Source organism: Eleutherodactylus coqui, chromosome 8, assembly GCF_035609145.1.
Source record: "Eleutherodactylus coqui strain aEleCoq1 chromosome 8, aEleCoq1.hap1, whole genome shotgun sequence".
Classification (NCBI taxonomy): Eukaryota; Metazoa; Chordata; class Amphibia; order Anura; family Eleutherodactylidae; genus Eleutherodactylus; species Eleutherodactylus coqui.
Window position 1 is genome coordinate 46,552,990 of NC_089844.1, and position 21,933 is coordinate 46,574,922.

General features: G+C 45.6%; 1 pseudogene; it reads right to left on the reverse strand.

Moving 5' to 3' along the window:
* The window catches only part of LOC136577871 (serine hydroxymethyltransferase, cytosolic-like), a 95,381-nt pseudogene extending 74,773 nt beyond the window's left edge, over positions 1 to 20,608 (reverse strand).
* Between the last annotated feature and the right edge of the window lie 1,325 nt (positions 20,609 to 21,933).

A 21,933-nucleotide genomic window follows, 5' to 3' on the forward strand; every position in this document is an offset into this window, starting at 1 on the left:
TCATGCTCCGTTTTTTTTTAAATCCCTTTTATTGACCATCCGCGGGTATTTATCTACCCGCGGGTGGTCAATGCATCCCGGATTTTAATTCTTCTTTTGCCCGTGGACATGAGGCCTAAGAGTGTGAAACGCGGCCGCATAAATCATCTCATAATAGAAGAGCCGTATAGACAGAGTGCATGAAACCACTAAATAAGTCACATACAAGGATGTACTCAGTGTAACGGCCATCACTAGAGCTCTGCAAGGACCCGCTGCAATGGCTGCTTACCTAGTAAGGCATAGATTCAAAGAAGATGGATGTGGTGGAGATTTTCTTCTTGCCAGTCATGAAGCCCCCCATGGGGTAAGATGCCCCTATCAGGCAGGTCCAGTCCCATGATCCGTCCATGAGGCTCTACCAGAGCCGTGTACACTGCAAAGTCTGCAGAGAACCTGAAACCACAAGATAAAAGTAGAATAAAGTCCATCAGGTGACGGATCCAGCTCTCCACAACACATCCACAATACCCCGGATGTCCACAGCTTCTGGCAACCTTTATTCAGTCAGGAATATGTACAAAAGACCCCCGTCTGTGAGGGAAGTGTAGCCAGCCCTATATAAGTGACGCAGTCACACTGTAGTTTCTGCACAACGCCTGGTGAGGGCGCTGTTGGGCACGGATAAGCAGTGAACAGGACACAGTGCTAGATCAGTGCTGCCGTCACTTCATCCACCAGCGAGGAGCCCAGAGATGGTAAAGTGCTGACCTACATTACCAACATATCACCTGTGTATAAGATCGGAATACTCCCTTAAAGCGACCCTCCAGCCCTGGACAGACGGCCGAGCCGCTATGACTATCTGATGCACATGTGTGTTAGTATGCAGCCGCGGTCTAAGGATGTGCTCACATGTGTGTTAGTATGCAGCCGCGGTCTAAGGATGTGCTCACATGTGTGTTAGTATGCAGCCGCGGTCTAAGGATGCGCTCACATGTGTGTTAGTATGCAGCCGCGGTCTAAGGATGCGCTCACATGTGTGTTAGTATGCAGCCGCGGTCTAAGGATGCGCTCACATGTGTGTTAGTATGCAGCCGCGGTCTAAGGATGCGCTCACATGTGTGTTAGTATGCAGCCGCGGTCTAAGGATGCGCTCACATGTGTGTTAGTATGCAGCCGCGGTCTAAGGATGCGCTCACATGTGTGTTAGTTTGCAGCCGCGGTCTAAGGATGCGCTCACATGTGTGTTAGTATGCAGCCGCAGTCTAAGGATGCGCTCACATGTGTGTTAGTATGCAGCCGCAGTCTAAGGATGCGCTCACATGTGTGTTAGTATGCAGCCGCAGTCTAAGGATGCGCTCACATGTGTGTTAGTATGCAGCCGCAGTCTAAGGATGCGCTCACATGTGTGTTAGTATGCAGCCGCAGTCTAAGGATGCGCTCACATGTGTGTTAGTATGCAGCCGCAGTCTAAGGATGTGCTCACATGTGTGTTAGTATGCAGCCGCAGTCTAAGGATGTGCTCACATGTGTGTTAGTATGCAGCCGCAGTCTAAGGATGTGCTCACATGTGTGTTAGTATGCAGCCGCAGTCTAAGGATGTGCTCACATGTGTGTTAGTATGCAGCCGCAGTCTAAGGATGTGCTCACATGTGTGTTAGTATGCAGCCGCAGTCTAAGGATGTGCTCACATGTGTGTTAGTATGCAGCCGCAGTCTAAGGATGTGCTCACATGTGTGTTAGTATGCAGCCGCAGTCTAAGGATGTGCTCACATGTGCAGTTGTTCAAACCAGAAGTCAACCAAAATGAAGGAAAAAAAATAATAAGGAAGGGGGGGACTGAACCCGTCTTTACGTCTCTCCTTTTATGAGCCTCACCTGTGTGGGCAACTCTGACCAATCACAGCAGGTGTAGTGTCTTAGACTACCGATGTGTACTAATTCACAGTGTGCAGCAGATAGAGAACCGGTGTGGCCATCTTTGTTTGTCTAGGACTGGAGGGTCACTTTAAGGAGGGTTACATCTAGCTTTAGTTTCTCCACTGAGACTAGTTTCACACAGCTGAGCGATATTTCAGGCAAGGAAACTCGTCCCGATATCACGCTTGTGCGATGTCCCTGCGGATGCTAGGCGTTTCGTGTCATAACTGCCTCCCATAACTTCACTACAGTCGCGATCCAATGGGAAACCTCGCATGGCACGCTGTGTGATCTTTCTGGCCCCATTGAAAACAACGGGTGAGACGTTCTGAGGGAACACCCAATCATAGGACATGCAGCGGGGGAGGAGAACAAAAAAGAAAGAATGTATATTACCCCGGATCAAAAGAACGTAGTTCATAGTCGTGCGAGATTTGTGCGTCTCGCAATACGTGATTTTCTCACCCATGTGAAGGCAGCCTGAATGACACAAATCCCTCCTATACTGTGGAGTGTAACACGGCATAATGCAGGTTTCCATGACATGCAGAATCCATGGAAAGCTGGATGACAACTGCAATGGCCAACATAATAGATTCCATTAGTGGTCAGCGCCCAGCATCTATTACCCGATGTAGAGAACCAAGATACCTTGGAGTCTTGGATGTGCAGCTCATTCTTTAAGACCCTTTTACATGGGAACACACATTTGTCAGAAGGTTTATCTCCCCGATCATCGGCCCGCCTGAATGCGCCCCAATCAGCTGATGAACATTCAGAACGCTCGCTCACCGGCTGACTGGGTCTTTCATGGGGGCATAAAAATGCTCATTCGTTGGCAGGACTTCCTCCGTGTAATTAGGGGGGCGGCTGCTGACAAGAGCTGCTGCTGGTGAAGGATGATCAATATTAGTGACCGGTCGTCCCAATACTAGTGATCCTCCATACCGCGAAAGGCAGAACGAGGACTGACTGGCAGCTATACTGTCAGTCGCTCATTACAGCCAGCAGAGGATCCGTCTTCTGTGTAGAAGCGCCTATAGTGCAGTGAGAGCGCAGCGTCTCGTATGTCTTACCTCTGGATCATTTGTTTCAGGAGGTTCCAGGACGATCTGGTTATGAGATGCCCACAGATCGGCATGCCTGCCATTCATCACCGGGGAGTCGGCCATCATCCTGCCTCAGATACTTCACCCCTGGAACAAAAACAGTTTTAATCCTGCACCATTTCAACATCTTTGCTTGCTGTTAATGAATTGAAGCATTCCTGTTTACTCCCAGAGTTGTATCCGGTCCGAGTAATCCTCTGCGAAGCCGGACCAAACAACCAGGTACCGGGCTCTGAGGGTACAAGGCAAAGCGCTCTTTAACCCCTTAACACTGCAGGGCGCCGGCTGTTTATTACAGTTGACACCCGCCGGTAATGGCTGCAATCAGCCACGCAGCTGATTGGCGCTATTTACCCTTTAAATGCCCTGAACGATGTTCGTTGGTCCCTTATTGCCCCCCTTCCCTCAATGAGATCGCAGGGAGCCGTGTGGGTGTCATGGTAGCTTGAGGTCTTCTGAAAGGACCCAGGGCTGTGTTCACAGAATGCCTATCAAGCCATCCCTGAGGGGAGGCCAGATCACAGTATGATGTAAAGCATCGCCAGTTGTGGTCCCCTGTGGGGGCTAAAAAGAAAAAATTGGAAAAAAAAGAAGTTTCTCATTTTTTTTTGTAAAAAAAAAACCAAAACAAACTTTTACCATATTTACAATAAAAACCTAAGTAATAAAACAAAAATACATATTTGGTACCGCTGCGTCCGTAAAAGTCAGATCTATTAAAGTAACACATTATTTATGTCGCATGGTAAAAGTCTGAAATTAAAAAATTGTACAGAATGTCGGAAATGCGCATGTATGTATTCCAAGACGGCACCATCGCAAACTACAGGACAAACCGTACAAAATGAGCCCTCGGACAACGGCGTCGACGGAAAAATAAAAAAGTTACGGCTGTCAGAAGATGGCGGCAGAAAACGATTTAAAAGAATTAAATGTCTGAAAAAAAAACAAAAGTACTACAGCAAAAAAAAAAAAAAAAAGAAAACCTCGCAGTCATCTTACTGACCCATAAAATAAAGTTATGTCATTTTTATTTCAGTTTTTGTGCCACAGAAACAAGACAAACCAGAAGATGGCGGAATGTAGGCTTTCTGTTTTCATTTTACTCCACTTAGAAATCCTTTAAAAAAATTTCAGTACATTAACCCCTTTCCGCTCCAGGACGTACATTTACGTCCTGGAGTGTCCGGGTATGTATGCAGAGAGGGCGCGGGGGGCGACCTCTCTGCATACAGCGCTGGCATCAGCTGTTTACTACAGCTGACACCCGCGGGCAATAGCCGCAATCAGCTGTTTGGCCGATTGCGGCTATTAACCAATTAAATGCCGCTGTCAATTCCTACAGTGGCATTTAAAGCCCCCGAACGCTGTTCGGGGGTCTCATACAGCCCCCCCCCGCGGTGAGATCGGGGGAGCCGTGCAGATGTCATGGCTGTCAGGGGCCTTCTGAAAGGCCCCAGGGCTGCTTTGAGAGACAGCCTATTAAGCCATCCTCGCGGGGTGGCTTGATAGGCTGTCTGTCAGAATGCAGTATGACGTAATGCTATCGCATATTGTAGTCCCCCAGGGGGACTTAAAAGTAAAGTGAAAAAAAGAGCAATGAGGTTTTTTTAATAGTAAAAAAAAAAAAAAAGTAAAACTTTAAATCACCCCCCTTTTGCCATATCTAGAATTAAAAAGTGTAAATAATAAAATAAAAATACATATTTGGTATCGCTGCGTCCGTAAAAGTCCGATCTATCAATGTAGCACATTATTTACACCGCATGGTGAACGTCGTCTGAAAAAAAAATAAAGAACCCCAGAAATGCACTTTTTCAGTCACCCTGTATCAAAAAAAAAAAAAACGCAATAAAAAGCGATCAAAAAGTCGTCTGCATCCCGAATTAGTACTAACGGAAACTACAGGACATCTCGCAAAAAACAAGCCATCGCTGTACTACGTCATTGGAAAAAGAAAAAAGTTTTTGCGCGCACAAAATGACCGCAGAAAATAATTGAAAAAAATTAAATGTCTTTGAAAAAAAAAATAACCTATCCAAGTTTGGTATCGCAGTAATCGTACCGACCCATAGAATGAAGTTATTATGTCACTTTTGTTGCAGTTTGTGCTCCGTAGAAACAAGACGCACTAAAAGATGGCGGAATGTCGTTTTTTTTTTTTTTTACTCCACTTAGAATTTTTTAAAAGTTTTTTTAGTACATTATATGGTACATTAAATAGCACCATTGAAAAATACAACTCATCCCGCAAAAAACAAGCCCTCATTCAGCGACGTCGATGGATAAATAAAGGAGTTACGATTCTTTTAAGGGGGGGGTGGTGAAAAAATGTAAATGGGGGGAAAAAGGGCGGAGTCATGAAGGGGTTAAATAGAACCACTGAAAAATACAACTCGTCCCGCAAAAAACAATCATACAGCGAAGGCGATGGGTAAATAAAGGAGTTACGATTTTTTTTTTTTTTTAAAGGGGAGGAAAAAAATTAAAAAAAAGTGTTAAAAAATAGGGCGGCATACTTAATGGGTTAAGGGGTACGTTGGGACCAACCTTCATATCCGCTGCGGCTCACCAGCAATCACACAACTTAACTGTACCATAAACTAAATCCATAAGACAACCCCCGTCCACCGGGGCAGAGGCCGACCTCCTCCCCCCTTCCTGACGGCACCTGCCTGCCCGGAAAGAGGCCGTACACCCTATGACAAACCCCGGCCGCCGGGGCAGAGGCCGACCTCCCTCCCCCCTGACAACCCGCATCCGCCGGGGCTGGAGCAGATCTCCCTCCGCCGGGACCGACCTCCCTCCCCCGACAATCCCCGTCCGCAGCTCCTCCCGGGTGTTATATGTGGTCTCATCCGTCACGTGTGAATACCACCTCACGTGACCCTACTGACAGCCACATTTATATCACAGGGCGACTGGCCCGCGCACCCCTCAGTGCCCCCAGCTCTTTTGTGGGCCCCCTGGCTGCCCCCCGTAACCCGCCCCGTGTCTGCTGCCGGCCGCACGACCTTCTCTCTCACGCCGTACAACCCGGCGCACAGCCTGACAACCCTAGCTGGGCGCCGAAATCTAACTGTCGTACAACCCGGCACACAGCCTGACCAACCAGAGCTTGGCGCCGAAATCTCACTGTCCAATCATCCAGAGGCTCATGCAGCGATTGACCAATCACTGTCAAGTATTCCTTCTCACCATCCAATGAGAGGACGGTAAATTTCACACGGGAAAACGCAGTTTCTATCAAAGTGACAGACGGGATGAACGAGGGAGAATGTGAGAGAGTGATAAATCTCCTGCTGTCAATGCAGGGGCCCCGGCAGCTGCAGCACAGGGGGGCCACAGCTGGACACCATGTGCAGGATATTACCTCAGAAAGGCCCACTAATGGCAGAAGAGGGCAGGACATTGCTGGACTAGCAATCCCTCACACCAGCGTCTGGTCACTGTGTATTACGTTTGCAGTTTGTGGGTGTAATATGCAGGTCCGATCTCCCATAGACTTTACTGTGACTCAGCATGAGAAATACGTGCGCAAAAACATCATGGCGCGCCCCATCTTGGCACACATACCCACCAACACAGGGTACGGGGCATGGCGGCACGCAGCAAGTACCCATGTCACTGCATGCCTCCTCGCACACAGCTAACTGCGCCCGTGAGAGAGGCCTTAGGCCATGTTCACACGCAGCGGATTTGCCGTGGATGTTCCACATGGCCCCTCGCACTGACAATCATCCACACGCTGGGGACAAGATCCGCCGCGGACATTGACCTGCGGAGGGGATTGTGGGTCCGCCGAATGCCAATTATAGCGCCGGATTGTGCGCCGATTCACCTCGTCAGATGGGGGTGAATTCTGCACTAAAATCCTCACCAAATGTTGTGCCTTCTGATGCATATTTTCCCCTGCGGATCGGCTGCGGACATTCCACCGCAAATCCGTGCCGTGTGGACATCGCCTTAATGTGCGCAGTGTTACTATGTATTGTACCCCACTCCGAGGGCTTTGGTCCCATTGCAAGACCGGATTCACACCAGTATGTGTTTTTGCGGAATGAAAATTGCGTATTTATACGCGCAACTGCCAAATTAATGTGCGCCAAATATTTTCATTTCCTGCGCTGATGCACAGAAAAATAGAGCATGCTGTGTGTTTGCGTGCACAAAATACGCACTTGTGCGCAAACCCAGTGACATCAACGGGTTCTATTTTCTGCATATTGCACGCACAAAAGTTGAACGCGCACATGTGCCCGTGTGACTCCGGCCTACGGCCTCATGCCCGCGTCGGATTCCGAATGTGTAATCTGGCAGCGTAATCAGACCCAGTGCCCCCCAGAGACCCATACTCACCTGTCCGTGAGGGTTTCGGCCTGCGAGGGGGCGCGCATGCGCAGTGCAGCACATGACGCGCCGGCGCTGGGCTGTGACGTGGATTCCCGTGATACTTCTGTAGTGCTCACAACGGAAGTATCGCGGGACGGGCGGCCTCCATTGACTGCAATGGAAGCCGTCCGTGTGATTTTTCCACACAGAATAGAACATGCTGCGATTCTCCCCCGTGAGCGGAATAATCGCAGATGATTTCCGCTCATGGGCTGCGGAGAATCTTTTGACCTAGCATGTCTACGGACGGACATTGCTGCGGAATTTGTGGTGGGGGGGCGTCTGGCCACGAATACCGCAATGAAAATCCTTCGGTGGGCATTCGGCGTAAGGCTGGTTACAAACGGGCATATATGCATGAAAATTTTGTGCACGCAATATACAGAAAATAGATCCCATATGCGTTCACGCACAAGTGCGGATTTTACTTGCGCAATTGCATCTTTCAGAAAAAAAAACCTGCAGCTCTCTCTATTTTTTTTTCCACATTTGCACAAGAAAAGAACACATCGTGACCTTATTACACTGATTGGCCATTTCATTGGCTGCGGGCATCGTTGCGGGTTTTTTTGCACACGCAAATCCGCTTCCGCTCGTGTGACACCGGCCTAAGGCTGGTCTGAGACGCGCCTATTATAACACGCCCACAATACGTATCCGCCATACGGACATGTCGCAGGTGACATTACAGCCGGACGTCATCATGTTTGAGGTTTTGGATTCCGCATATTTTATCTTACTGGACAAACACCGATCCATATCTGTCCAATAGGGAAGAACAACAATACGGAATTCCTGTTTCCTTTGAAATAAACCAAGTGATACAGAAACGGGCGAATAACATAAGCAGTGCTAAACGCTGCCGCTGCTTTAAGTAGGAAGAAAACGCATTGAAGAGACCCAAAGCAAATTGTAGAAAGGGGCCTGAGCCGAGAGCCCTTGTGACTATTCTGCTCAGCAGGGGCTGGCTGGCCAAGCACAGAGCACCGGCCCATGAGCAGCGGCCCACCTTGGGGTCTGCTCACACACGGCCGATTTGGTGTGGATTTTCTGTACCATTTTCTGTGGATTTTGATGCGTATTTTGGTGCATATCCACAGCAGATTTCACCCCTTTAACCCCTTAGTGACGGCCCCATCGGGAAACTATGTAGAATTATGCGTCCTCTTAGGATTAATGCCCCTCAGGCTCTGGAAGGGACAGCTCCATGCTGTCGGTGCCCGCAGGTAGCCGACAGCATGGAGCTGTCTTTCCCGGGCTGCGGGCAGTCCCCCCGGCAACGCGATCGGCGCTATCCAATTGATATGCTACTACATTGTGTACGGGCTGCGGGTACCCGCGTCATCGCTAAGCGACGGTGCGGGAAATACAAACAAGAAAAAAGGTGTACTGCGCATGACCGCCTGTGTAAGTACACAGTTATGCGCAGTACATTACAGATGGGATCTGCTGCGGGCCTCCGCAAGCGGGTTCCACCTACGGCTGCATGAGCCCGGCGTTATTCAGACCGCTACCTGTTATACGCAATTTACAAGAAGCCCCAGGAACGTTCGCCTTCCTGCAGTTCCAGGAGCAGCTTATGAGCGTCTTCTGTGTGAGACTGCCGCACCTCATCAAGCTTACGGAGACTCACGGAACCCCACTTTTTACACCCCATACCCACCACTGAGGTCAAGAAATGACCCCCAAAAAGCATGAGAGGAGGGGAGATACCCGGTTTTATGGCACCATGTACCCATCCCAACCAGCCTCTGTAATTACTCCTGTCTTCGGAAATATCACACAGTTTGCATTATTACTTTTTCTAAGATTTGGGGAACGCCAAACAGGGCGCGGAGGGGGGGGGGGTGGATATTTTTAGGGAGTCAATTTTTATTCCATACAAATGAGCAATACGGCCTGGAATTTATTCAGTTGTGCCCTGCAATTCAACGGGTGTTCCCTCCATTACAGGCCTTGCCATGTTTCCTGTAAGTAGATTAGGGCCACAATGGGTATGTTTTTGAACACGGGACACGTTTGGGGTGAACGTCTTCATTCCTATGGGGTCATTTGTGGGGGTTCTTTATCGTTTTGGCCGCTCAATGGCTCTATAAGTGGGCAATAGGGCCTGGAATTTATTCAGTTGTACCCTGAAATCCGACGGGTATTCCTTTCATTGTAGGCCTAGCCATGTGTCCTGTAAGTCTATTAGGGCCACAATGCGTATGTTTCTGAACACGGGACAAACAGGGGTATCCATTTTGGGGTGCAAGTCTTCATTTATATGTGTGCTGTTCAAAAAAACCTGTTTTAAATTGATGCAATTGCCCAAAAAATGAAAATCATAATTTTTTCCTACTGCTTTGCTTAGATCTATTCAAAAATTGTAGGGTAAAAATACACAGTACACCCCCAGATGAACGCGTTAAGGGGTCTAGTTTTCAAAATGGGGTCATTTGTGGGGGTTCTCTTGTAGTAGACATCATGATTAGTTAGCGTAAAAGGTCTATTGATTTGTACTAAACTAGAAGTATTACGCAGCTGTAGTGATTTAACTCTATAGAGGCAAATGGCTGCATAATCTCATTATGGTAATTGCTGGACAATGGCATGGTGAAAGATGTGTGTTTTATAACTTCAGCCTAATATAAAGCTCTACTGCATAAGGAAAGAGTTAAATCACATTCCTATACTGTGTGTTTCCCCAGCTCTACCTCCCCTATACCGAAACTTCCCCCCACACAGAAACTTCTCAAACAAAGACTGCCACGTACACTGAGACCGCATGCTGAGAGGACAAAGTCCACACTACACTGGACTTGAGAGAAGGTGGGGAGGGAGGCGGGGAATTCTATATGACCCAGCGAATAAGAAAATGTATACGTTACTGATGTAATCTGTTAAACGCCCATAAAGGGCAGGTATTATGTGTTTCAATAAATTAGGGCTCTGGGGATTATAACTCCAGAGAGACCTGGTTGAGATTCAAGGCTGATGACTTGTGTCCGATTGGTTTCTTTCATTATGTGTGCACACTAGACAATTAGGAAGCTACAGAATACCCTGAAACCTGCTGGAGGAAAATATGATCCAGTTCACTCTATGGTTTTGGCCACTCAAGAGCTCTACAAGTGTGCTATGGGGCATAAAAGGCCTTCAAGGAAAATTTATGTTCTAAAAGCCACCGACTACTCCTTTCATTTTGGGCCCCATTGTGCATGCGGACATAATATAAGGGCCACAATGGGTATGTTTCTGAAAACAGCACAAACAGGGGTTTCCATTTTGGGGTGCAAGTCTTCATTCATATGTGTGCTGTACGAAAAAAGCTGTTTTTAAAATTACAGAATTGCCAAAAAAACGAAAATCCCATTTTTTTCCTTTTGCTTTGCTTGAATTCATTCAAAAACTGTGGGATCAAAATACGCAGTACACCCCTATATAAATTCGTTAAGGAGTCTAGTTTTCAAAATGGGGTCATTTGTGGGGGTTCTCTATGGTTTTGGCCGCTCAAGAACTCTACAAGTGTGCTATAGGGCCTAAAAGGACTTCAAGCAAAATCTATGTTCTGAAAGCCTCCAATTACTCCTTTCATTTTGGGCCCCGTTGTGCATCCAGACATAAGATTAGTGCCACATTGGGTATATTTATAAAAACAGGACAAACAGGGGGATCCATTTTGGGGTGCAAGGCTTCATTCATGTGTGTGCTGTACAAAAAAAGCTGTTTTTAAAATGACAGAATTGCCACAAAAATGAAAATCCCAATTTTTTCCTTTTGCTTTGCTTGAATTTATTCAAAAATTGTGGGGTCAAAATATGCAGTACACCCCTAGATAAATTCGTTAAGGGGTCTAGTTTTCAAAATGGGTCATTTGTGGGGGTTTTCTATGGTTTTGGGCACTCAAAAACTCTACATGTGTGCTATGGGGCCTAAAAGGACTTCGAGCAAAATTTCTGTTCTGAAAGACATTGACTACTCCTTTCATTTTGGGCCCCATTGTGCATCGAGACATAAGATTAGGGCCACAATGGGTATGTTTCTGAACACGGGACAAATGGGGGTATCTATTTTGGGGTGTAAATCCTCATTTTCATGTAAACTATAAAAATATGTCCTTAAAATAAGATATTTGCAAAAATATGAAATTTTACTTTTTCTCCTTTAAATTGAATTAATTCCTGAAAAAAACTGTGGGGTCAAAATACTCATGACCCCCTTCAGTCAATACATTAAGGGGTGTAGTTTTTAAAATGGGGTCATTTGTGGGGGTATCTATTATCTTGACACTCATGAGCCTTTCCAATCTTGGCTTGGTGTAGGAAAACAAAGTGTTCCTCGAAATGCTGAAAAGTAATGTTAAATTTGTACGTCTCCTAAATGGTTAAGAAAAAACACAATTTTTTTTCAAATGTGCATCCAGAATAAAGTAAACTGATGGAAATATATACATTAGCAAAAATTTGTAAAGTATGTTTGCACATATTTGCGTAATTACAGTTGAAAATGGGAAAAAATGACAATTTTGTCAAAATTTTCCCAATATTGGCACTTTTAATAAATATTCCTAAATACTATCAGTCTATTTTTTCCACCTATATGAAGTACAACATGTGGCGAAAAAACAATGTCAGAATCACTTGGATATGTAAAGCCTTTATGGAGTTATGCTATGTTAAGTGACACATGTCAGATTTTCAAAATTTGGCTCCGTCACTAAGGCGCAAACAGGCTTCGTCACTAAGGGGTTAACTGAAGGAGTTACATCTATTGCAGATCTGCACCCAAATCTGTGTCAAAATCTGCACCAAAAGATGGAGATTTTTGGTGCCGATTTTCTGTAAATTTTTCCAAGGTTAAAGATCCACACAAATCCACTACATGTGAATATATCCTTAGGACGGGAATAGACAGCGCAGCCGCCGCACCCAGCCAAACCACGGCCACATAAATCCACTGCATGTGAGTATATCCTTAGGGCAGCAATACACAGCGCAGCTGCCGCACCCAGCCAAACCACGGCCACACAAATCCACTGCATGTGAATATATCCTTAGGATGGGAATACACAGTGCAGCCGCCGCACCCAGCCAAACCACAGCCACAGCAAATCCACTACATGTGAATATATCCTTAGGATGGGAATACACAGTGCAGCCGACGCACCCAGCCAAACCACAGCCACAGCAAATCCACTACATGTGAATGTTGGGGGTCTTTTCAAAGGAGACCAAGTGCTAATGTTGCCTGGGTCCAAATTAGTATAAGCAATTAACGAGCGCTCGGAGAAGACGTGCTGACAACACAGAGTGTGTGATCAAAATGACTTCTAGTTTATTGAAGCAAATACATCAGGTTATATAGACCATAGAACACTGTCCAGGCAGGATGGGCTTATCTCGCGGTCAGCATATAATTGCAAGAATACATTCCTTCTTAATGAGCTATTGTAAAGGGAAAAAAAAGAAACTTAGAGACAGGACATCTTGTTAGTTTTTACCACAGGATGTTCTTGTTACTAGATAAGAAAGACCTTGAACATTTTCAGAGGAGTTAGTTTTCCGGGCCACCTGGTCCTTATCTATCTTACCCAAAGCACATTTTGTATTTAAACAATTTATTCGTATTTTGATAGCTTAGCAACTAAATTAACCCCTTACATCTCCCCCATTCTGGACATAGGGTCCACTATCATGCTAGGTACTCCACCCGAGTGGTGCCGGCTCCTGCCAGATTCCCTAGAGTCATGTGGTGGTCCCAAAGTCCATCTGGGTTAGAGTTTAGCAAAAGCCTTTTCACTACATTTAGTGACACATGAAATTACAACTTTTATGGCTATATACATACATAATAAGTCATCACAATTTGTAATATACTTTGTACAATTCCCATGAACCACCCTCCTAAACCAGAGAACCAATTGGCAGGGTTCAAAGAACTAAATGTGTTACCCCACCAGCTATCTCTGGTTTCTGAGTTTTCATTTGTCCGTGCAAGCAGTTTTTTTCGACGGAACAGGAACAGCCAGGAAAGGAAAACTAGTGGCACCAGGTGTGTGTACAAGTCCAACAGTCTTTCACCTGTGAGGTGTTCAGTCCATCTACCAGTATTTGGTGGTGTCTAACAAAGTGGTTCTGGGCATTGTCATTTTGCACCCTCTCACAAGGGCGAAGTATGGAGTGAGGAGTCCAAAAAGTCCATCAATAAACAAAATGTCCTTCATTTTCCTTCTCATAGGGGGGGCAAAGCAGGGCGTGAAAAGTCCCATTAGTCCCAAGACAACCAACAGTTCCTTCAACTTTCACCGAAGTAGGTGTGGTCAGCAGGCCTTTATAGGGCCCCTTGAATCTGGTCCCTAGGGATTTCCGGACACGCCTCTTTACGACCACCCAGTCTCCAGGTTGTAGGGAGTGAGATCCCTTTAAGTTGTCTGGGTTTGGAATGGGAAAAAAAGGCTAGATTCTGGGTTATTGTTAGTTGGTCACACAGGTGCTTTACATATCCGGCTATTGTGTCATAGCCCTGCTGTAGGGCCTGTGGATGATACAGCCCCAATCTTGGCATAGAGCCAAACAACACTTCTTTTAACTTAAGCGTACCATTTAGTCTTTTAACTTTGTTGGAACTCTGCGGGTGGTATGGGGTGTGAAACGCTTGTTCCACCCCAAGGGCTGACATCACCTCTCGCATCACTTCACCTGTAAAATGTGTACCTCTGTCACTCTCAATTGTCTCTAGTACCCCGTATCTGCGGATTACCTCATTCATGAGCTTCTGTGCGGTAACCTACTTATTTACTTTAGTAACGGGGTAGGTCTCCGACCTGAAAAGAAATCAACAACAACAAGCACATATTCATACCTCCCAACAAGTGGGAGCTGAGTGTAGCCAATTTGCAATCCCTGAAATGGGTAGAGTGGTCTAGGCAAGTGTTGTGTGGCAAATTTACTTCTGCCCTGTTGCTTAAGGCAAAGATCATGCAAAATTGGACAAATGATGCAGCAGCTACAGAAAACCCAGGAGCCACCCGTCCTTGTTCAAGCGTCGACATCATTGCTACTTTGAGAGGTGCGTCTTTCCGGGCATCAGCTGGGCCATCATGGGGCACAGGGACTGTGGTGGGCAAGTTCTGTTGACTGTTCGCCATACACCGTCCCGTTTCTGCTGTTCCCATATTTAGTCCATTTGTCTTTTCCTTCCTTGCTGGCTTGTAACTGTAAAGTCTTTAGCATATCAAAGTCCAAAGTTTTTATCAAAGTCCAAAGTTATTGTTAAATTCTTCTTTTCTTCCACGGCTTGAGGGCCGCTGCTTTTGCTGTGCTGTCGGCGAGGGTTTCGTCTCCCGCTTCTCCATTGTAGAAATCGGTGTGAACTCTCCATTGCCAGGCAGTAGTAGTAGGGTTTCCATGAGACTCTGCACTGCTGCACCATTCTTAATTGGCTGCCCTACTGAGATAACAAGCTGTCTGGCCTTCCATATTGGGCCGTAATCATGAGCTATGCCAAATGCATACCGGGAGTCAGTGTAAATGTTTGCCATCTTACCTTCTGCCACTCTACATGCCTCAGTTCCGCTTCTTGTGCTGAGACATGCGGGGGCATTCTGCTTTTAGGACATCTTGTTGTGTGACCACTGCAAAACCTGTTACAAACCTTCCCTCGTCATTTAGGTATCTGGATCCATCCACAAACGGCTCAAACTGGGGGTTCTGCAGGGGCTTGTCTGTGACATGCGCAAACCCAGCCGTTTCCTGGGCCATGAGGGCCACACAGTCATGCTGGTTTCCGATGTCAAATGCCTCCTGTTCGTCAGTCAGGGAGTTGTAAAACAACTGATCCCCTGTACTTACTCCCCCATTTTGAATCTACGTCACCTAATGGAAGTAAGGTGGCTGGATTCAAGGTGGTGCACCTTTGGCTTGAGATGTTCGAGGAGGAATGCACTGCGAGTTCCATTGTATCTGTCTGGCAAGAGACAGATGTCTACGGCTTACCTGAGTCAGGATACCATGTATGTCATGTGGGGTGTAGATCACCATGGTGTGATCTAGGACAACGTCAGAACTTTTGTCCAGTAGTGCCTGGACTGCTAGAACCGCTCTGACGCATGATAGAGACCCTCTAGCCACCGCGTCAAGATGGGCACTGTAGTATGCTACAGGTCGCTTTTTTTTGTCACCATGCATTTGTGTCAGTACAGTGGTGGTGTGTCCCGCCATCTCAGTGACGTACATCTGGAAAGGTTTGTCATAGTCTGGCAGCTCCAGTGCGGGTGCACTGGTTATCTGTACTTTCCCCGCGGGGTCAGGGCAAATGACCGTGAACCCAAACAGTCGTACAGAGGCTGCATGGTCATGGAGGCAGAGCGTGTCCACGACCGCCAGTATGAGTCCAGTCCCAAAAATGTACGCAACTGAGCATGGGAGGTGGGAAGTTGCATGTCACTAACCACCTTCGTGCGTTCCGGCGTCAGGTGTCTAGTACCTGGACCTAGGCAGTGGCCAGGAACACTATGTGAGATTTGCAGAACTGAAATTTGTCTTTGCTAGCTTTGCAGCCATTCTACTCTGATGGAGGAAACACAAAAGGCTTAGAGATGCATTGAGGCAACTATTTGGGTCAGGAGCACACAAAAGTAAGTCATCAACATATTACAAGAGGGCGGTGCCCTCGGGAATTGGCCAGGCATCTAATACCAGCTTCATGCATCTGGTGAACTGGTTTTGGGCTATTCTGTGCCCCTTATGGCAGCACTGTCCAACAGTACTGCTTTCCTCTGAAAATAAATGCAAACTATTACTGACAGTAATGGCACTTTAAACTCTTTCTCTTTAACGGGGAACAAAAGGGGTATTGGCTGGGAAGACACATTCCTTAAGGGCTTTAAGTTAACATAAAGAAGAGACAGTGTCTGCAATTGCATCTTCCTGGACATGTGCCAGGGGGTAAACGGACCAAGGGGGCTAAAGGCTTATTCCTCTGCGTGCGTAAGAGTGAGGACAGGGAGAGGTGTCGCTTGGTCTGCTGCCATCCGACAGAAGGTCAGGTGACTTTCAGACCCGGGGTGTATACGAGCCTCACCAGACGGGTGAAGTTTGATACAACATCCCAAGGGTCCCATCACGTCAGTTCCCAATATGCTTTCAGGACCTTCCAGCACAAGGAAGCGCGTGAGGCATCGTGGCCCTTTAAACATTACCTCAAGCGGTTCAGTTTCTGCCAGCTGAATTGGCACTCCTGAAACCCCTCGCACCGATTACCGCTAGACAATCAGGCTTGTATTCTATTTCAAATAGATCAGAACTTTGTAAAAAAAAAAAAAAATTAAAAATAGCTGACCTGCAACACCTAGATCATCTATGTCTTCTCCTCCCCCCCTTTGAACTAGGGTACTTAATCGGAAGAAGAATAGCCGGGTTCAAGGTAGTAACAACAGTGAAAAGAATGACAAGAGCACATTGTAGCTGGATATGACGGGCCAGAAATAAGTGCCTGGGTTGCACTTGCGTGTATATGCTCCGGGTGTCATGGTGGGGGGGTTGAGGACCACTAGGGGTAGTTCAATACCAACTCAGAAGATTTGTCAACCATTGCCTGTACTGCTGCCACCGCACAAACACATGAGGGAGCTCCTTGAGCCACTGGATCCAGCCTCATGGAGTAGTATCCAAGTGGCCGTGGTTGTCCTCCATGCTTTTGTGTCAATACTGTCGTCACGTGGCCAGAAAATTCAGTACAGAAAAGAATAAAGGATAAAGTGTAAAAGGGTGAGAAATGAGCTTCAGGGGTGAGAGAGAGAAAAGAATGATTGAAAGACAGTCATAGAGTAGTTGCATAAGAGCAGAAACAGAGTGGATCCATGGGCGGCAGTATGAAACAAGGCCCAGAAAGGTGCGGAGTTTGGCAGCAGGTGTAAGTACAGGTATGGCCGTTTGCGCGTTTCTCCTACAGAACATTCTCTCAGAGACAGTATAATTGTGGCTTGTTGGCAGGCTTCCAAATTATCAGCACACAGCGCCTACATGCGGTGGGTGGCTGACTAACATCTCATCAGCACACAGCACCTACATCACACATTTTACATTCATTACAGTCTGAACACGGGTCATTAACTCTCATCCGTTCATGCGGTCAAGTCTCATTCAAATGTTAGTAAGAGTTCACACAGGACGTAACGCGTATGATGCAACTGTCCTCATCTTGCAAACAAATGCATTCAATCACTCCCACCTCCCCCTGGAATCAGTCAAACTGTAACTGTTTGTAACACTAGAGAAGTATACCAGATTCCACAACAACCACTTTATCACTAATATTTTCCAAAAAAAAAAAAGGAACACACATTTAGCAATCATGCACACGTCCAACCAATCACAGAACTGACATTTACATAAAGAGCAAAAATATACCTTAAAATCCCTATATATTTTCTATTTTTAAAACCATATAATTCACGTAATTCATTACAAGTATCAGCGTCTGTCTTTCTTCTATGACTTTGAATTTTACCTCTCTATGAAACAGATTTTTGGAAAGCAGCCAGAACATTCAGACTTTAACAACATTAACCATTAGTAATTATAAGAGGTATATTTCTTTGCACAGACTATCAAACACAGACGGCAGGGGAATAGTTAAACACATAGAAGAGACAACATGCTAAGCGCTTCTAACAGCGCAACATTTTTAACTCCTGTTATTCTTAAAAGTCCCCACCGACGTGAGTAGGGTATAACTTTCTTGTAGAAGACTAAGACGTATAACAAAGATTAGATTACATAACATCAAGACATACAAGACAAACAATATTGGTTATTTGTCACATAATTGTCCACAGATTCTGCATGAACTTGCTTTATGTCCCAAAGGAACACAAACTATAAAGGATTCCCTCTGATAACTGCCGTATCTACACTTGCCTCAATCCATCTTATCTAATCATACTTTTATCCAACCTTTGACTATCTCTGAATCTTTCCCAAACCTGTTGGTCTAAGATTCCCAAAATTCTAAACACCTGCTTTTCTCAACAATTTGCTACATTCTCTCCCCACGGCTAACTTGCTTTCTCTGACCTTTTGCTATTTCTCTAGCTGGTTCCATATAGGCATACTACTTGCCCTGTATGTTTCCCATATTGTCTGTTCTTTTTTTTTTTTTCCTAAACCGGCGTCTCTGATATCTTGTAGGCTTACCCTTCCCTCACTCCTATAGGGGTAAAATAGGTTTTAGACCATCCTGCCCCTATCTTAATATGCTCACTATTCTTCACTAAGTATACAAGACACTATATCACGCAGTACTTTATAGGAGAACACGCAGTCTTCCTTGTCCTGGAATAGTTTTACAGTGTCTTCCAGCAATCCCACAGATTACTTCGGAGGGTTAAGGGGAGACCACACTTCGCCTCTCAGAGAACTTTTGGTGATGTTATAACAAAACCAACAAAAACAGATAATTGCCAACGTGATACAAACAATCAGTACAGAAACTTCAAGAATTCCCTCAGACAACATGGCATAAAACAACAGGGTATGAGTTCTTCCGTCTATTACAGTTTTATGAACATCATACGTTAAAACATGGCGGAGTACTCTTATAAATACATGCAGCGACTAACCTTCTGTCAACGATGAGCCCAAAATCAGGGGAACCCAGAATCAAAGTGGCAAGTCAAGGGCCTACCTTTCACTGGTGATTTTTGGAGTCTGGGGTTCCGTGATCCTGGTCCCATGGTGTTGGCAGTTGGCGTTGTCAGATATCGGCTGCAGGTAAAGAATAAATTCCACCCCACGTTCTGGCGCCAAGTAACTGTTGGGGGTCTTTTTAAAGGAGACCAAGTGCTAATGTTGCCTGGGTCCAAATTAGTATAAGCAATTAACGAGCGCTCGGAGAAGACGTGCTGACAACACAGAGTGTGTGATCAAAATGACTTCTAGTTTACTGAAGCAAATACATCAGGTTATATAGACCATAGACCACTGTCCAGGCAGGATGGGCTTATCTCGCAGTCAGCATATAATTGCAAGAATACATTCCTTCTTAATGAGCTATTGTAAAGAGAAAAAAAAAGAAACTTAGAGACAGGACATCTTGTTAGTTTTTACCACAGGATGTTCTTGTAACTAGATAAAAAAGACCTTGAACATTTTCAGAGGAGTTAGTTTTCTGGGCCACCTGGTCCTTATCTATCTTACCCAAAGCACATTTTGTATTTAAACTATTTATTCGTATTTTGATAGCTTAGCAACTAAATTAACCCCTTACATGAATATATCCTTAGGATGGCAATACACAGTGCAGCTGCCGCACCCGGCCAAACCACGGCCACTGCAAATCCACTACATGTGAATATATCCTTAGGATGGGAATATACAGTGCAGCTGCCACACCCAGCCAGACCACGGCCACAGCAAATCCACTACATGTGAATATATCCTTAGGGTGGGAGTACACAGTGCAGCCGCCGCACCGAGCCAAACCACGGCCACAGCAAATCCACTACATGTGAATATATCCTTAGGATGGCAATACACAGTGCAGCTGCCGCACCCAGCCAAACCACGGTCACAGCAAATCTACTACATGTGAATATATCCTTAGGGTGGGAGTACACAGTGCAGCTGCCGCACCCAACCAAACCACGGCCACACACATCACTGCAGCCAAGGACCACCGTGGGTGGACGTGGTTTAGCCTAGAGTAGTCAGGACTCCCATTGTCTTTACACCTTTTACCCGTTTACAAATACAGCACCAAAACCACGTTTACACCATAAATACAGCACCACAGCCAAGTTCATACCATAAACACAGCATCAGAGCCAACCTCTAACATGAATACAGCATTAGATCCCAGCTCATAGCATAAATATGGCACCAGAACCAATCTTATTACATAAATACAGTACCAGAAAAAGCGCATAACAAATAAAGCAGCAGTACCAAGCCAATTACATAAAAACAGCCACAGAACCAAGCTCATAACATGAATACAGCACCAGAACCCCTAAATAAAATATATGGCAGACGGTGGATCTGTTGTAGTGTCTAGATACAGACGGAGACACTTATTTACACTTCCATCTATTGGAGGATTGCAGGGACTCTTATAACCCAACTGCATAGACTTAGAAATCACTTTTCAGCCTTAGTTATCCTTTAATTGACCATGGAGTTTACTTCTCTGTCGTTCAGCCTGGATCGCTGGGAGAAACAGGACCTGGCAAGATGACATCACTGGGTCACATGACCGGGATGAGTCATGTGACCTTCTAGATACAGACAGAGACACTGTTTTACACTCCGGGGCACATGTTAAGGAGAGCTTTTAAGGCTTCTTGGTATGCTTGGAGGAGCGGGATGCTACTGTAAAGAATGATGTGCTGTATTTCTTTATTGATGGCTTAAATAGGATGCTGTGCCTGGCCAGTGGTCTCTCCGCCCTTGGGAGGCGGAGTTATAGACTGAATTGAAGTTCATTGGCTGCAAGGCTACATACCCCCAAGAAAGGGAGGGTTTACACCACTATAAGAACCTAACCTGACACAGAGCTCATTCATAGCTACCTGCCTACCACTGAGGCTGGTTGCTGCCATTTTTTTATTTTGTTCCTGAAAAATCTTTTCTGGGGGAAACTGGGCTTATCTTTTTTCTAACCTAGTGATAGGATCGTCTATCTCCTCTGAGTGAATGCAGGGTATCTCCCCACCTTGGGATTTACCTCTCAATCTTCAATCCTGCAGTTTTATTTTCTGTCAGGAAGCGGATATATTTGTTCTCATTAATTGGTAGAACAGTCCACTTTCTATTTAAAGAGGGGTGAGTCTCGTTTTCGGGACTTACCGATCTCTTTATAGCTGACTTATTGATCCATAATTGATGTTTCCTGATGAGGCTACGTTTATCGTAGCGGAAACGCGTCGAGCCCAGTTAAGCATTTTTTCAGCAGTTGTTGTACTGCACTTTGTGGCCATACATTGGCTTATAAGAACGCCATGTTGAGCCATAACGATTGACGATTGTCAGCTTAAAAAATCTTTCTCTTCTTCGACTAGCCGTAAAAATTGTGTCTCATCCCAGCCAAGAGACACAAACCACGGCCTGTTGATGAAATCGACAGCATTCATCTTCATTGAGTAGCTGTACTATCTGTTCACTATGATGGGAACAATCGAGCTAGTTCCATTGAGCCAAACTTGAATAATCTGTCTCAAGTTGTATACGATATTAAACTTGAGAAGTATCGGGAATTCCTGATTTCCCGATACTCTGTAACTATACACTCTTTTCAAGGGTGGCTCATTGGCTGTTCTTTCCCCAGAAGTTGCTAGGGGTTAGACATTTTAACATTTTTTGTTTATGTGTCTGTAAGCTAGGACTTTGACTAAACAGAATCCTTTTTATGTAAGACTGTAATTAAAAGTTACGTTTTAGAGATACCTGAGAACCCTCACTGTGACAAAATAAAGAATTATCCAGGTGTTCCCCCTGCTACTGCGAAACCTGTAATACATTTTAATATGGCAGGCTTTCTCTCCATAGACAGA